The sequence below is a fragment of the Diospyros lotus genome, chromosome 6 (genome assembly GCF_014633365.1).
Source record: "Diospyros lotus cultivar Yz01 chromosome 6, ASM1463336v1, whole genome shotgun sequence".
NCBI lineage: Eukaryota > Viridiplantae > Streptophyta > Magnoliopsida > Ericales > Ebenaceae > Diospyros > Diospyros lotus.
In genome coordinates, this window is record NC_068343.1 from 31047143 (window position 1) to 31067079 (window position 19937).

The following is a 19937-nucleotide window of genomic DNA, read 5'->3' on the forward strand; positions in this document are numbered from 1 at the left end:
AATAAGATCATATTTATTTTTATAATCAAGAACAACATAAACTTTCAAAAGTAACTAAAATGCTTACCACAATTTTTGCTAACATCGAATCAACTATTAACCCATCATTATTTTTCTATGTCAAGTAAAATATTTCTACTTCTATTCGGTCATGTCCTAATTTTTTAGACTGGATTTAAGAAATTATCAATCAAAAGGTATTTCTAATTAATAGGTAAAAAAATACTACACCAAACAAGATGTATTGATAGAAATTAGAATAATTAAAATTTATACCTCTTTAGCTCAAACTCGAGTAAAACTTCTTATACCAATAGTTTTGTTCATCTTTAGCATTGATCGTTTGTCCTTATTTCGAGCACATGTGGCCTTAATATCAAGTAATATAAAAAAATTAATTAATTAAATCAAAAATCTTATGACTTCCTTTGCTTTATAAGTAAATAATAATAAATATAAATTTAATAAAGTAAACACGTTCAAGTATAGTATACCTGAAACTCAGGTGAGCTCAAACAATACACAAAATCTCTCCATTACTCTCTCTCAATTGTCTACTGGATCCACTTGAATTCTCCCTTCATTTGTGGTGTACACATCATAGTATTTAACCTTCAATCTATGTTTGTAGTTTCCAAACTTGTTTCCCATTTCTTTTATAATCTAATTTTTCCTATTTTTGTTTTCCTCAAACTCAAATTTGTCCTATCAAATTTAAGAAACATAAATGTTAGAATTATGAGATATGATTGTCAATTAACCATCACAAATGAGATAAAAAAAAGGAATACATCTAAAAAATAATTAAAAAAAGACTATATCTATTATAAATTTTGCCTATTAACCCTACTAGTACATATGAATACTTTTTAGCTTTGTTGGCTTGAGGAACATCTTCCTATTTGCAAGTTTTTGGAGCATCTTTACACATTACAACAATCTTTTCTAAGTAACTTGCAAATACGTTCGCATTTGGACCTATTATTTGGCTATAATTGTTAAACTCTGTTAGCAATTTATGACCTATGAGTTTCAGTGAGCTAAACCTGTGAGTTCCTTATTTTTGGTACTCCCCTGAGCTCTTTTTCTTGAGATAGATCATATTCATGTTAGAATAAATACAATGTAATTAACATAATTAAGAAAAAATTAGTCCAATATAAATTAGGTAAATACATTATAAATTTAATTTAATTTTGATTTGCACTTCCAATGGAAGAATTTAAAAGAGACAATGATGAAGGAATTGAACTCGGTGATATTGATGAACTTTGATCAACACTTAGAGAAATTGGTGAGCTACAAAATACATCAACACAAATGAAAATTGTACTATCATATTATTTTCATGGCATTGTTTTTCAAAAAAGACAATGATTTAATATTTGGTCATAGAAGACAATGATTTAGGTTGTATTCTTTTTACGTTTTTAATTTTTCAGTTTTGAGTTTTAAATTCATTTTTAGTGTTATGTATTGATAGTTTGTTTTTAAAAAATTGAAAACAGTTTTTTTTGTTATTTTAAAAAACTGTTTCTTAAAACAGAAAATTAAAAAATGCGTTTACTTTATAATTTTGAGAAAAATTATTTTATGATATATTATTCAATGAATTTGATTATTAAATGATAAAATTAACTATTTTTAATAAAATTTTACTATTAAAAAAATAATAAATTACTGACATTTAAGTAATAATTTATATTAAATATTATTATACATAATATGTGTAATATACTTAATAATATATTATATACTATCCTATATGTTTAATTATAATATAAATATATTATATTTTTAAATTTTAAATAAATATATAATTTTTTTTTAAATTTAAGAAATAATTTTTTTTCTTTTTTTCCCTTTTCTTTTTTAGAGTCAAAATATGAAAAATGGATTGTGTTTTCCATGTTTTGGACTTAGAGATTGTTTTGCTTGAAAAGAACCAAAACAACATTTTATTATTTTGAGTTTTCTTTACAAATTCTTTTCTTGTTTTCAAAAATGTATGTTTGACAAAGTAAACGTATTTTTATTATTTTAAAAAATTATAAACTAAAAATGATCTAAAAACAATAAAAAAAACGCAACCCTAATATTTTGTCATACTCATGAATTAATGAAATGAATGTGATTACGATCTCAAATATGTTTTGTATGTTTCAAGGAGTATTAGTAAACCTTTATTCCAGATTAAGTTGTTCTCTTTTAGTGATCTTATTATGGTTAGAAAGTTTTATCAATGTTGCCATATATATTATGAGTATTTAGAAGAAATTGTGCTCTATCATATGCTTCTGGTGCTTTCTTTATCTTTAGCTACATTAATTTAAGATATTTCATCATTTTCTTCCTATCCATATTTGTGTTGCTCTTATGCATTTTTCAAAAAGGAAATAACCTTCAACGCCAATAAAATACAAAAAGGAAATAGCTTTCGACGTTGGCCCTCCACTACTTTCATTGGACTTTAAACTCTTGACCCAAGCCTTCTTTATAACATAATTCATGCCTTACATATTACACACATTTATTAATTTACTTACATGCATTTTTAAAAAAAAGTTATTTTTAATTAATTTGCCTTTTGGACTACATAGAAATATTTTGTGCCACTTAACCTCTTATTCACCCATAATTTACTTTTGCCATCTAACAATTAAGGCCCACATCCAACACACTATATAAAAATACTAGGAATAACCCGTGTATTCAAGCACGATGCAACTAAATAAAATCGAACATTGAATTTAGTATTGAACTCAGACACGTATAAACTCATATCGCCCTATATACATTAAATTAACATCTAAGACCCATTAGACGGGTCGTTACAAATTAAATCTTATCACTCACAAGATACATATAGCACTAAGCATTAAATTTTTTTGAAAAGTGGGTAATCACCCACCACCCAGAGGAAGTGATTATATTATATCACTCATGTGATACATATAGTACTATGTATTAAAAATAAAAAATAATGGGTGATCATCCATCACTCGAAATGAGTGATTAAATCTTATCACTCACAGGATATATATAGTACTAAATATTAAAAATCTAAAAAAAAACGGTGATCACCCATTACCCAGAGCCGGAGGGAGTGATAAAATCCTATCACTCATAGATACATATAGTATTAAGCATTAAAAATAAAAAATAGTGGGTGATCACCCACTACTCGGAACGAGTGATTAAATCCTATCACTCATAGGATACATATCTTGACCAATGCAAGTATCACAAATGCACACACAAGAGGGAAAAGAGAAGGACCAACCTGTAGACTAAAAAAGACAAAAACAAAAAGAGAGATAGAAAGATAGTGTTATAGTTTGCTTAAATAGTCTAATCATTTAAATGCATGTAAATTCAATTAAAATCCAAATAAGTATACTTTATCCAAATTAAGTTAACTTAAATTGATTCATACTGTAATACCCAGGATTTTTTTGAGGCTATAAATGGAAATTAATGAAAGGTATAAATGGAATATTCGAAAAAATGAGGCTTTAGGATACACTATAGCAGTCTTAAGCGATCGAATCAGCCGACAGGAGTACCCCGGACCCTAGATGATTAAGGAAAATACAATGGTATTGATGAGTAATACGAGATATGATTTTAGGCATCAAAATAAGAGGGATCGGGAACAGTTTTCGGTATAGCTAAAATGTAGCTGCGAATCAGGCTCAGAAACTGAATTGTTATAAGGGACTTTGGGGAGGTCAACGGAAGCCTGAGGGGGCTCCTATTTTTCATAAGGAATAACCCTTCAGTAGTTTCGGGATGAAACAATAGCACGATGAGGACACTGGGGCGAAATTGCCATTATCGAGAAGCTTTGAAGTTATTAATTTTGTATTTTCGGTATTGTAATGCAAATTAAATTGAGGATTAAGGATCTAAATGTAATTAAAGATTTACTCAAATGAAATTAAGTTAGAAATTAGGGGGTTAATGTGTAATTTGTTTATATTAATAGTGTAATATATAGATATACATATATATATACACGTGTGTGCGAATGTGCAAGCTGCCTTCTGCGAAGCTTTTGGGAAGTTTCATGGCCGAATGAAATGGTGGTGCCCAAGTTTGCTAGGGTGGTGGCCAAGGTAAGTTGAGGCGGTGGAGAGTCGTTGATTTCTCTATAAATAAGAGTAGAAATTGAAGAGGAAAAGGTGGAAAATAGAAATGGAAATGAAGGAAAAAGGTGGCCAAGAATTGCAGTGAGGGAGAGAGTGGCCGAGAGAATCGAGCCAGCAAATAGTGGTCAGATGGCCTGCAAGCGGTGCCCAAAGGCAGCCCAAAACCGCAACCGCATCAATGAGCTGCCATAGCCGTGAGCTCCCAAGATTGCAAGCGGCCATGGCCGACGTAAGCAGCAAGCTTGGCGGATTGGAAGTAGCAGCGATGAGGCTAGTGGTGGCCTTGGCAGTGACCGACGAGGCCGATGGTGACAAGCAGAGGCCCAAGAAGCGGCCAACGATGTCGGTGGTGGCGCCTGAAGATGGATGTCACGGCCATGGTAGCTGCTGCCGAGCTGGATACGCGACATGGGGGGCGGTCGTGGTGGCTGCGGCTATGCCCAGTGGAGTTGGAGCGACCGATAACGGCGGGGGCTGGACGTGGTGGCGGTAGGCGAAGCCAAGAAAGGTGGTCGGCGGTGCTGGTGCGCAGAAGGAAACGCGAAGAAGATGAAGTGGGAAGAAAGAAAAAGAGAAAAAAGAAAAGAAAGAAAATGAAAAAGGTAAATAGAAGGAAAATGAGAAAATACGAAGAAAATTTGGGAAAATTAGGAAAAAGCTTCAGAAAAATCCTGGAAAATTCTGAGGATTATTCTGAGGCTAAAGGAGTATGCCAAAGCTAGAAAATTATTCAGACACGTATTTTGAGGCTTAGCACGCATTACGAGGCAAAAAATGACTTTTAAATGAGGTTAGTGGTTCGATTCCAATCTTATCTTTTGTCTTGGAAATGATTTAGTGTGTGTGTAATGAGTTCATGTAAGCGGTTCTACCCTCCCGAGTTTAGGTTGCATGTGTTTAAACAAGATTCGGTGAGCGGATATACCCTCCGAAATTTGGGTTATATCGTGTAGGTGTTTTACTTACTTACTTGTAGTATCGCATGCATATTGAACATGTGGTATATTGCATCAACTGTTTTTACTTGTAAAAGAGTTGGTGTATGGCGTGTGGTTTTTCATATCATCGGGGTATTGAATTTGGTGTCGTTGTTATGTCCATGGGGGACGGGATGGGGTCTTCTTGAGAATGTGACACGGTTAATCTAGGTGAACAAGTTACACGGTAGGGCACTCAAGGATTAATTATGTTGCGACAAGGTCAACCCCAACGGTGTGTGGAATGGATTTTCCACGGAAGGTTGAGTATGTCAGGAAGATTTCTCAAGTTAGACGTTTTGCATGTTGTTGTGTCTGTATATGCCATGCTCGTATATCTTTCAAGCATTCAGTAAACTGTTTCATGCCCCTACTTAGATGTTTTATGATCTAATCTGGGTTATGCCCCTGGAACACTCAACGTTTTAGCCAGGGACTGCTGCAAGGGCGAGGACGTGGCCAGTTGAGGGCCAATGGTGTTTAGTTTGATAGTCATTGAATCTTTCTGGAGGCTTTAATATGTAATTCGATTTATGTATGAACAATTGTAAGATAATGATGTTATCATTTGATAGTTTGTAATAAGTAGTTCGGTGTAGAAACACCTTGTATGGAACTCGTGGTAGGTCACGGTATTTTGATGTTAATGTATCCGCTGCGTTATACTATGTTTTGTTTAGTTTAAGATGATTGATCTTGTTAGTTAAACGGGCAAAACTGGGGTTCTCGGGATATTTATCTGCATGTGAAGATTGCTCTTGGAATCACCACGCGTGATGAACTTGAAAAAAAAAAAAAAAGATTCCCGAAAATTCATTTATAGTGACACGCATGGCGAGGCGGGGTGTTACACGTACTTAATTTAGAGATATCAAGAGTATTATACAATAAATAGCACACATATGTAATCTATTGTGTTTATAAAGTTATAGTGCATCATACTTATAAACCAACAAGTTAAAACACTCAAGCTCATTTATCATCATCATCATAACATTCAAAAACTTTTCGATCTTCTCACCCTCTAACTTTCTTTTCCCCTTCCCACTCATTCTTTTTCGTTTCCCCTATTGACGTGATGCACCTTTTTCACATGGAATCTCTACTGGAATGTCACTTCTAATCAATGTAAAGTCTTCCTCATATGCACTCACATCTTGGGGTGAACATGAGCTAATTAATAGCTCTTTCTGTTGATATGGTTGATCTTCGTTGCCTTCTTCAACATGCATATCATAAAAATCCCAAGGATGTGATCTTTGAACAGCATACCAATTAGGATCACGCATATCCCTCACAGAATAAACCTGTTCAACTTGGCAAGCCAAGACAAAAGGCTCATTGATTTGTAAAGAGTGTCCAACATTTAGGGAAGTGAACCCATGTTCATCTATCTTGATTTTTCTTCCTTGATAATAAACATATCTCCAATCACACTTCAATAGAACTACTCGATTACCTCCAAGATATTGTAATTCAATAATATTCGTTAACATGCCGTAGTAATCCACATTACCGATAGTTGGGCTATTATCTCGTGCACTGGCAAAACAATTTGTTTCTCCTGCCATAACAACTCCAATGTTTTGAATCCTTAATTCTTTGTCACGATCTGGAGAATGGAATCAAACACCATTAACAATATAACCCTTAAATGATAATGCATTATGAGTTGGATCTCGAGCAAGTGATAACAAATTATTCATTAGGAGTGTTCAAAAAAGCCGATAGATCGTGCTTTCAGGCCGAATCGAACTGAATCGATCAATTTTTTGAATTGGTGGCTCGATTCAATTTGGAAAACAACCAAACTGCGTGGTTCGTAGTTTGGCAGACCAGCGACCCGCATATATATAGTATATAATTAAAAAAATTATAAATTATAAAGATTAAAAATAAAAGGGGGTGCCAGTGAGTCAATGACCCTTTTCGCCTTCTCTCACTTTTCTCTCCGCTTTCCCCTAAACCCTAACCCGCACCCACCCGCCCGCCCCACCGTCTTTCTCTCCCCTTGGACCCTCAGATCACCAATCGACGCCAACCCATTGGCGTCCCCCACGTCGCAAGCTCTGGTCGCAGCAGTTGCACCTCTTCACATCGCCATCATCGCCTCGCAGCAATCTGAGCATCCCATCGCTTTCTTCCCCCAGCGTTTACGATCTTCAATTCATCGGTTGCTGGTATGGCGATTCTCTCTCTCACAACTATTTCTGTTGATTTATTTACTTATTTTTAGTCACAAAATGCTTGTGAGGAAAAACTTTCAGTTTCAACGACATCTTGTATTTTCTGTCTCCCACCTGCCTTATTGCTTTCCCTGCTTCTTAAGCATTTATGATAATACACGATCATGCTTAGCTTTAAACTGGTATGATTTTCAAGTTAATGATCATGATACAGTGGTGGTCTTGAATTTAACTACTTGATAAACAGGTACAGTTTTTGTCCGAAGAATTGAAATTACCTGGTTTATATCGATCTTTTTTCAATTTTGTTTTGCTGTTTTGTTTTGTAAATTATATTGTTCTGGTTACTAGTTAGGACGTGTTTTTGCTATATTTTTTGCTGCAACGTATTTAGGTCTTTTTGGTTTAGGGTTCAGGGAGTTGCCGAGGCCGCTTCTACTTCACCTTCTTACACTATTCTTTTAAGAGGCAAAAACTGACTTGTCATATTTATGACGAGTTTTTGCTCTTGCTTCCCATTCTTAGATGTTCCCAATTTTGACTTGTTTTTGTGTCTTTTTCAGTTAGTTTTGGCCGTTGGGGGTTAGCTCTAGTTTAACTTAATTGATTATATTTAATTTCATAGGCATAAATTTTATTAATGCATGAGCAATGGAAGAGTATGGAACATAATATTTATACATTTATCGGAGATAAGAAAATTAGTTAATTATGAGATCATCCAAGTTTACAGTCGACCAATGAGTCCAAGTTGCTTAGTTGACTTGTAGCTATCTATGGTTTAGTTAATGTGAATTCCAAATAATTCATTTTCAAGAAAATATCTCAAATTTTTTATTACTTCAATGGCAGATGGAATCAAATAGTAATACCGATCTTGAATGTGTGAGAAACATCATTGAAAATCAAATGACCAATACGACCATTGAATCAAGTAGTGGCTCTAAATCTCCGTTGCCACCTAAGGACTCTAAGGACAAAGTTGTAAAAAGGAAACCTAGACAGCAATCTAAAGTATGGGAACATTTTACAAAAAATGAGGATGATTATTCTGAGCCTAGAGTTGTGTGCAACTATTGTGGCAAAGATTATGCAAGTGATACTAGAAGAAATGGGACAAGTACTCTTTGGAACCATATAAACAATAAGTGTAAGAATAATCCGTACAAATTCGAAGATAAGAAGCAAAAAATTTTACATTATCTAAATGAGAGTGACAATGAGGATGGAAGTGGACCAGGTAGTAATATTGTAGCTACGGGATTTAGTTAGGCGGCTTGTAGGATGGCATGCACCAAAATGATTGTCATTGATGAATTACCATTTCAATTTGTGGAGCAAGAAGGGTTTGGATTATTTTATAGTATTGCATGCCTTAAGTTTGATCCTCCTTCACGCATTACCATTTCTAGGAATATAATTAGACTTTACAATGAAGAGAAGAAAAAATTGAAGTCACTTTTTGTTAAGAATTCACAAAGAGTCTCTTTTAGCACTGATACATCAACTTCCATTCAAAATGTTAATTATATGGTGCTTACAACTCATTTTATAGATTATGAATGGAAAATGCAAAAAAGAATATTGAACTTTTGTCAAATTTCAAATCATAAGGGAGAGACAATTAGTAAAACAATTGAAACATGTTTGAAAGAATGGGGGATAGAGAAGGTTTTTTTACAATCACAGTTGACAATGCTATTCCTAACAATTGGGCTATTGGGCACATGAGAAAAAGATTACATATTTGGAAAAGTGTTATTTGTGATGGGAAATTTTTACGCGCGAGATGTTCAACTCATATTTTGAATTTGATAGTGGGCAATGGCTAAAAGGAATTGGATTACTCTATTATGGTTGTACGTAATGCAGTTAGTTATGTTAGAACTTCTTCTTTAAGATTGAAAAGATTCAAAACTTGTGTGAAGAATACATGTAAAGAAGAAAAGGCTCTTGTGTGATTGGATGTGCCAACAAAGTGGAACTCCACCTATTTAATGTTGCATCATATGTTGATGCATTTAACTTGTTGGAAGAAGATGATTTTCTTTATTCTTAATATTTTTGTGAAGATGATAGAAATGGAAAAGAGCATATTGGGCCACCAAATTCTACAGATTGGGCGAATTGTGCAACATTTTGTAAGTTTTTGAAGACGATTCTACCCTCATGTTTAGCGCTTCCTTGAATGTTACTGCAAATAATTATTTTCATGAAATTTGTAATGTCCATGGAAGACTAACCAAATGAAGTTCATGTTACGAATTAATCTTGAAATATATTGCTTCTAGCATGAAGAGAAAATTTGATAAGTATTGGGGCAACATTGAAAACTAAAATATGATTCTTTATGTAGCGGTTGTACTTGATCCTGCGTACAAAATCAAATATGTGGTATTTTGTTTGCACAAACTCTATTCTGAAGATGAAGTTCAAACCATTATGGATTCTACTAAGAGCACTCTAGGAAAGTTAGAGAATTTTTAAGCATCAATTGAATCAGATAAACAAAGTGGGACAACTTATGGACCAAGGTTTCTAGTTGTGGATCCTGATGAGGATGATACTGTTAACGTGTTTAATTTCGTTTTGAGAAAGAATGTTTTCAAGAAAATGCTACTGAAATGAAAAATGAGCTTGAAATGTACCTAGCTGAGCCAAATGAGGATATACGAAACAAGACTTTTGGTATATTGGCATGGTGGAAGGTATCTTCAACAAAATACCATGTTTTATCACTGATTGCTAGAGATGTTATTGCCATTCAAGTGTCAATAGTAGCTTCTTAGTCAGCTTTTAGCATTGAAGGTAGGGTGCTTGATTGCTTTCGAAATTCGTTGAGTTGATCTATGGTAGAAGTGTTGATTTGTTGTCAAAATTGGTCAAGAGCTACATTTTTACCATTAGATATGAGCCCAGTATTAGAAGAGCATTCTACTTATGAATCAGTTGCATACGGTAATTTTTTATCTATTCATTAAACATGTTTATTATTTTATTTGTATTACCTTTAATATTTTAATTCTCTAATTTTATTGTTCTCCTTAATATTGTAGATAAATCCATTATGACAAATTTTTTGTTCTTCAGATGAAGTTGAAGACTTTGGAGCATGCAGATAAGTCCAGTATTAAATTTTTTGAGTTGATCCATTGGATATTCTAGGGAAAGCATTCTGTTGCATTGAAGTTATAGTGTCTGTTCAGTTGCTTGATCTAAAAATTAAGTAATCTAAATCTGTTGTATTAAGGACGTATTTTGCATAGTGGTGCTTCATTCATAATTTGTGGCTTGATTTTTCATGGAATTATACATTTATAATGCACGTTGACATGTCAAATAATCATTTGACTTATTCTTAGGCACGAAATGATGTTTGGGACTATGGTGCTTGTTGTTATATAGGTCAGACTCCCCACTGTTGTACTTTGGCTCTTAACTTCTTTCTAATGGTAGGTTTTTTATATTGGTTGAGGAAAGTTTTATGCTCATGCAGTTAACCGTAATCTTCAAAATAGTGAGGTTTGTTGATCCATGACAACAACAACTATGTTCCTTGAACCTAGAATTGGTGACTTATGGACAAATGAATCCATTTCGATTTGAGACTTTCACACTTTTTCCAAAAATATGAATGCTTAGAGTGTTATGCCCCCTTCATATATGTTAATAATTATAACAATTCATTATGTTCTAATTTATGATGTGAGATCTGACTTTGTTCAGTGAGTTGATCCAATGTATTGCAAAAATAGAAATTTAGTTCCGGTTCGGACCAAACCGGACCAAAACGAAAAAAACTAAAATCGTGGAAATCAAACTGCTCAATTTGATTTGGTAGCAAACCCAGCCTGCAGTTCAACGCATTAAACCCGCTCAAAACCGGCCAGACTGAATCACAAACACCCCTAATTATCATCTACTACAATCTCCAAATTGTGCATTTGTGTCACTTATTCATTGAAAGGCACTGTGAGAGAATACATCCCATCAATTTGAACATTGGAAATGTAGGTGGACCATCTAGGCCCAATCTCGGCCATCTCCTTAGGCTGAATCTCGGAGAAATCTTGGTTCCCCTTTTTGGACCCAGTCTTGGCTCAGGGTCAGCCTGCAATGACTTCATTACGACTCTAATTGGGTATCCATGCGGCCACCTTAGACCCTGGCCTCATTAATAGAGGATCTCATCCACATTAGTGAGGGTCCCGTCATCACCATGCTTCCACCTAGGAACCTCTACCGGCGTCGGATAGCCAGTGTCATCACTTTGTAAACGCACAACACATGCATGCAAGAGGACATCTCCTCCCCCTATATCAATCAGCTCTCTTAGAGTCAATGTATGTTTTGATTTCTAAGCTACTGATACACTGTCTCTTCTTATTCTCTTACTTACTCGATCATCGAAGTGATTGCAGGTGCCAGCCACCCCCCGAATGGACCCATCGTCGCAGCCCGCGCCCCGCCTCCGATTGCCTTCTTTTGGTCAAGAAAGAATAGTAGGTGCCACATTATGTGTGTCCAATGTGAACCCAAATGCACATTATACTTGCTCGATTCTCAAACTAACTCGAAAAGTCTTTATTGTAAATATTATCTATGTGTTGAGGAAAAGAATTGGTAAGAGAGCGAGCCAAGGATTGCTTATGTTCTCTGTTCCAAATTGTACAAAACTAAGGCTTAGGTAAGTATGAAAGTTAACACACACACACATACACATATATATATATATATATCAAAATTAGCACTTACTCAATGAACAGTCAAACCTCATCACAATTTTTTAGAATATACAACTAAGACTGCAACCATCCCTTTATTTCAATCTCACATTGAGTCGCATTCCCTAAACCACGACCTACTTTTGAATACGCAGATAATCCCCCAATAGGTTTCATCCCATCCCTACCATTATTTTTATCAATGCGGTTGAATTTTGTTTGATTCCACTGAGTTACGTATAACAAAAGGTTAGCTATTCTTCCGCAAGATATCCTTTCGCAATCGAACCCTCCGAATGACTCTATTACACACATAGGACTTTATCATACGTAAATACCTACCAAAAGTTTTCAAATGTTAGCCACTTGTATTAACATATATATGTTTATTTTCTCAAATATATTATGTTATAAGATAATGTGTCTGCCTTTCAATTGGATACATCCACCAATATTAGACCGGTCCAACAATCCTAGCTTCGAAAGGCAAGTGAACTTGTAAATGTTCCATAACATCAAAAAATATAGGAAAGAATATCTGCTCTAATTTACAAAGTGTCTCAGAAATATGGAGCTGCAATTCATTTTGCCTTTCATCCACCAATACTCTAGAATAAATTTCTCGAAAAAAGTTGCTTAATTCAATCAATGCATTGCACACTTCTTTTGGCAAAATACCTCATATAGCAAGTGGTATTAACCGCTGCATAAGTATGTGGGAATCATGACTCTTCAAATAAGAAATTTTGTGCTCCTTCATATTCATTAATCTTGAAATATTTGATGAATAACCATCAGGTACTTTCTCCTCTTTCAAGAATTCCAACAACATCAATTTTTCTTTTCAAGATAAAGTATAGCATGCAAGAGCTAGTTATCGTCTTCATCGATGTGAAGTTCCACCCTAATGCCTGGCTCTATTAAAAAAATGCGTGTTTTCTTACCATCCTTTGATTTTCGTTCAATATTCTTGATTGTTCTGAAAAGATGGTCCCATACAATCTTCTTGATGTGCATGACACCAAGATTGTGACGTAATAGAATATCTTTCCAATATGGCAAGTTAGAGAATGCACTTTTTTTCTTCCAATGCTTTAACCAAGTTGCAGTGGACCCCTGCTAATTTTCTTTCTCAAGCATACACAAATGATTAAGAACATCGTATCCAAATAGCTGTTGTGGTTGTTCCCTTTGTTCTACCTTACCATCAAAACGAGATTTATCATTGCGCCATCTATGGCTGATAGGTGGTGATGACCCTTGTAGCAAAATTTTTTCCCATATGTCAACCATTGGGAATTAATGTCCTTGTTGCAACAAAGGCAGACCCACATTCCCTTTGTACTATATCCAGATAGATTAACATATGCAGGGAAGTCAATAATAGTCCACAAAAGAGCTGCATGTAGCGAAAAATTTTGTTTTTTCAGGCATCATAAGTTTCAACTCCGATATCCCATAATTCATTTAATTCCACAATCAACGATTGCAATAACACATCAATCTGATTTTCAGGTGCTTTTGGATAGGGGATGAGCAGGGAGAGTATGAAATATGGTTGTTTCATGCACTTCCATGGTGGAAAATTGTATGGAACTACCACCACCGGCCATGTATTATGAGCAATACTCATTGCACTAAATGGATTAAATCCATCACTTGCCAAGCCAAGTCCAACCTTCCGAGGATCACTTGAGTAATATAGATAAATCCTATTCAACATTTTCCAAGCTTCAGAAACAATCGGACATGCATATATTTTCTCATAGTTAATACCCAAATCTCAAATGAACTTTCTAGCAGCGTAATACGAAGATGATATAGTTTCACTGACAGAAAATACCAATCTAATGAGCTCGAGCAAAGTGTTAAAGGAATTATTACTCCAACCACTCAAACATTTCAAATGTAGATATTTTACAAGGAATTCAAGCTTCGAAGCATGATCACATCTTGCATAAAGAGGTTGTTCAACATCTCTCAAGAAATCATATAACTTTTTGGCGGTTGGTTAAGCTTGTCATTACTAGTAAAGGATCTGTCACCGATCTTAACATTGATGTTGTGCATCCCAAATGCTTCTTCCAACATAGGATGTATATCATCATCATTACCGTCCTTATCTTCATCATTACTACTATCTACTTTAGTAAACACATCCTCCTCGTGATGATACTAAGTGACATAATTTTTAACCATTCAATACCTTAGTAGATGAAATTTCACCTCTTTGCAAACTCTCACTTCTATATTGTTACAAGTCATGTAGGGACACCTAATTCTACCATTTAAACATGTGTGTCGAAAACGAATTCAAGGAATTGATCAACTCCATTAACATACTGGTCAAAAAGTCTATCATCCAATTGCATCCAATTCCTATCCATCGTACTAGATACAACAAAAGTTGATAGTATTAGAGATAAATTAAATTACACAGTGCGAGAATATGAGGTAAAAGCACTACCAGTATTCATGTACATATATATATACATATATATATCTACCACCCTAAAAGAAACAAAGCTCTTATATTAGTATTATTTTCATATATATTAATAATTTAAAAAAGTTAAAACTTTTGGCACACGCATGGCATGACTCAACTGTTATACAAAAAGTTAAAACGATAGGTCACATGAATATACATAATATACCACTTATAGAAAAAAAAATGATAATTTTTGTATAAAAGTATTACCAAAAATACTGCAACAATTAGAATAATAATATTTTGGTAACTATAAGTTTGTTTTGGGGATAACTATGAGCTAATTTAGTGGGTCTTTTAAACTAATTTATTTTAATAATAATAATAATAGTAATATTATTTTTATATCTTTATCTTATTTTTTATTTTTCATCTGAGAAGGTTGCTGCATTGTTATGATTAAAGTCAAGGTGGTGGAAGTAGTGATGAAAAATGTAGAAAGTGGGTAGTTTGGAATAATATGTCTTTGTCTCACACTCATTGCCTTGCTTTGAGAACAAACAATAAGCACCAAAGAAACCTTGCTTTAACCTTTTCATTTTCATTTTCAAACTCTATGACACTCAGAAAAAGATAAAAAAAAAAATAAAACAAAAACACTTAGATGATTTACGGGGTCTACTAAATATTTAATATTTACTTAGACCAGCCATAAATTAAATTAATACTTACGCTATTAATTAATTTTATATAATACATTATCTTTTATTCTATAATTTTGTAAAGAGATGACTAATTTAGTACTGTGTTTATTTTGAACAATTAAGACAAGGTGATGCTCCATCTTAATTTATGAATATAACCAACAATATGACCCGAACATCAACAACAATAAAACCATAACAACAATAATCAACCCAACAAAAAACAGAAGCCAAAAAAGCAAAAAATATAAAATCAGACCAGCCATTAGTCAAAACACACATACGCATATATACGCACAAACACAACCCTCACATATACGCACACACACAATCATAGTATATAAATTAATAAGCATAATCAAAATCTCGTCAACCTTAACCATGTGTATATATATATACCCACAAGATATATACTATACAATTCTTTACCTTGTGATATGGTAGATATTCTAATATCTCGAAATTTAAAAATAAATAATAATTATTCAAATCGGTGTTTGAGGACATTATTGATTATTTGAGAATTTAAGAGAAAATATTTATTTATGTGGGTTTGAGAAAAATAAGAAATTTAGGTATTTAATTAATTTAATTGAGAGTATTTATGGAAATAAGGAAATAATGATTTAATTTATATTTTTGGTGATTATTGAGTGTTTATTGTTTAAAGAAAATAATTATTTATTTGGGGAGTATTTAGGAAAATAATAAAATAAATTGAATTATGAGATTTTTGAAAATTATAGGGTGAAAGTGAAATAAGGGGTAACTGTGAAGTGGGGGCAAAAGTACCGATTTTCGAAAGTTCTGGGCGCTAGAGTAAATCTCGAAACTGGGTCGCGGGTTAACTTAAATATAACCATGTGCATATATATGTTGAAGGCGTGTGTGGAGCGGGCATTCGCGTGCTAGTGTTGCCATGTGGGGGATGCGGGATCGAATTCGCGTGGGCGTGCGAGGCTGGGTTTTGCTGATTTAATTTGGCCAAATGAGGGATCGAAACGACATCGTTTCGGCCCCAAAGGCGGTGGCCTTCTGCGTAGCCCAGCGGTTGCCATGTGGCCATGCCCCGGCCTCTTATTTTGGCTAATTTACAGGCCAATTTTGGCCTTCTTCGAGCAGCAATTGCAGAGGAAAAAATGGCAGAAGAAGATGGCACGCATAGTGAGAAAAATGGTGGAATTTGGGAGCAAATTCAGGTTTAAACATGGTATAATTGAGTTTTAATTAGCCAGGTGAGTAAATAAACATGTATTAAACATTCTGTACGGTTAGAATTTTATTTTTGAATCTTATTTTGTTAATTTTGGGAGTTTAATCTATTTTACAGCGTGTATTCACTAAAAGAATTTGAGGGTTTTACCCACACATAAATTATCCACACATATTATACCTAGGTATTTACCCACACATAATTGTAATATGTGTGGGTAATTAGATTAGATAAGCTCGTTACATTATCCACATTTATTATGTGTGGGTAAATTGATATACCCATACTTATTTTAGCGGAAAAAATTCCCTCCACTTTCAAAGGTTGTTAGGATATTTTTCGATAAAATTTTAACTTATGTGGCATTTATTTTGGATTATATTACCCACACATATTAATAAATGTTAGGCATGTGTGGTTAATTGTTTATAAACTTACCCACACATAATTATAAATGTTATATATGTGTGGGTATCCACACATTAGATGATATGTCAGTTTTTTGAATTATATTGTCCACATATATTAATAAATGTTCCGTATATGTGGGAAATTTTTTATAAACTTACCCACACTTAAATTACCCACACATATTATATGTGGGTATTTACCCACACATAATGGTAATATGTGTGGGAGATTAAATGAGACAACCTTATTACATTATCCATATTTATTATGTGTGGGTAAATTGATATACCCACACTTATTTTTGCAGAAAAAATTCCCTCTACTTTTAGAGATTGGTGAAATATTTTTTAATAAAATTTTACGTGATGTGGCATTTATTTTGGATTATATTACCCAAACATATTAATAAATGTTACGCATGTGTGGGTAAGTGTTTAAAAAGTTACCCACACATAAGTACAAATGTTATATATGTGTGGGTATTCAAGTATTAGCTGATGTGACAGTTTTTTGGATTATATTGCCTACACATATTAATAACTGTTACGTATGTGTGGGTATTCAAGTATTAGCTGATCTGGCAATTTTTTGGATTATATTGCCTACACATATTAATAACTGTTACTTATGTGTGGGTATTCAAGTATTAGCTGATGTGGTAGTTTTTTAGATTATATTGCCTACATATATTAATAATTTTATGTATGTGTGGGTAATTATTTATAAATATACCCACACATAAATTACCCACACATATTATACGTGTGTATTACCCACACATAAGGGTAATATGTGTGGGTGATTAATTGAGACAAACTCTTTATATTATCCACATTTATTCTATGTAGGTAAATTGATATATCCACATTTATTTTGGCAAAAAAAATTCCCTTCACAATTAGAGGTTGGTGGGATATTTTTTGATAAAATTTTATGAGATGTGGCATTTATTTTGGATTATATTACCCACACATTTTAATAAATGTTACGCATGTGTGGGTAATTGTTTATAAACTTACCCACACATAATTACAAACGTTATATGTGTGGGTATCCATGTATTAGCTGATGTGGCTGTTTTTTGAATTATATTACCCACATATATTAATAAAAGTCAGAAATGTGTGGGTAATTATTTATAAACGTACCCACACATAATTACAAATGTTATATATGTGTGGGTATTCATGTATCTATGATTTCATACTTAAATTACAAAACTACGTCGTTTTAATTTTTAAAATTTAAAATAATTTATTTTTTTATTTTATTTACAAATACAAATAATAAACCTAAAACTAAATCTCTACACTAAAATTCGCCTTTCCCTAAAATTAAATCCCCTTTTTTGCTCATCAAGCTCTTTAACAAATACACAGTACCATTAACCTCATAAAATTTTTCTATAGGAATAGAGATAAAGTTGTGAAGCTCTGGACCTTTTCTCATCATTTCCAACATTTTTCATACCGGTTATTTTCTTTATCTTTTCTTTGATTTTTTTGTGTTTAAGGGTTATATTTACAATTTTTCCTTATTGAATCTATTTTCATTAATTCTAATCAAAAAATAATTGTTAAGATCTAATTAACACTATTATAAGGAATTCCTAATATAATTCTGTAAATGCTTGAATATAATTATTAATTTATTATAATTAAGCATTAATTATTTGTTGATAATACAAAATAGTAAAAATTACGAACATATTAAAATTAATACAATATATGATGTGGATTATGCTGCATTAGCGTGTCTGGACAAGCACAAGAATTCGAAGATATGATTATAGTGTCAGTGTTCGATCTTATGGGCATTCACATACAGTGTCCGTTTTCAACCTATAATATATGCTTTTAGGGTAACTCGATGAACATGATTGAACTAGCTGCTTTGCAGCTATTTTTATTGTGTTTTAGCCAATTTAAATTTCCTTTTATGGTTATTTATAATTCCTTTATTTTACGTTTGAATTATGTCTTTGTTTTACGTCTATTCTGTAAAGCCCATTCTATTTAGAGTCTGTAACCCATTAGGGTGTTGTATTTTTTTTATATAATTGAATCTTAATTTTCAAGATCATTAACAAATCATATTAGTTCAACATTTCCTTTGTTTCTGTTGTGGATTCATAATTTCACAATTATGGGTCAAAATTTGGATGCTAATGTTGAGTTCCCTTTCGGGTGCATTGAATTGTTTTCATGTAATAAGGATCGGTGACACTGTCAAACAATAATGATAGGTGTCACTGTGCCTAGTTAGCTAGTTCACACGCTGAGCAGCCTTTATTATTAAATCAACCCACCAATTTAGAGCAAATAGCCAACTATTGACATTATCCCTTACTTCTTCCCCCACTTTTTCTTCTTTCATATCTCGCATTCTCTTTGTCTCTACAAAATTAAAAATATTTAGAGAATAAGAAAGTGAATGATTTCATTCAATTTTTTGGGATCAATTTTCCTTCAAAATTAAGACTATTTAAAAATAAATGTCCCAATCTGTCCACACAAGGGGTATAGTTGTACCTTCGCACACTCAATAAATTGACTAGTTCAAATTCAAATATCATTATTGAAAGAGTATTAAAAAAATTAAAAATATCATTATTTTGAAAGAGTATTATATTATTTAACAAAAAAAAGAGAGTATTAGATTAGGTGGCAAATAGCAAACTCCACTTCCTCCTTATATTTTTAATGATTTTTATTATTTTAGGAAACTATTTTTTTTATTAAATTTATTATAATTATTAAATTTATTATATTATTAAATTTTTAAATAAATATTAATTTGATATAATAATTTAAATTATTTCATTAACATATTTTAGATTATTATTTCAAATTATTATTTTATTAGTTATCATAATCATAAATTATTTTATTTTTATTTAACAAATAAATATTTAAAAAAAATAAAAACCATTGGCGGGAACTACACCTTGTATCTTTCTCTCTCCCTCTCTCTCTCCTCCTTTTTCCCTAAATCAGTAAATCCCTAAATCTAACCCTAACTCACCATCCCTCTCTCTCTTTCTCTCTCTCTCTCTCTATCTGTGAAATTCTTCCGTTGTAGACCCATTCGTCGCTACCTCCACCTCCCGTTGTCGCTGTCTCTAGCTCAGTCAGGCTTTG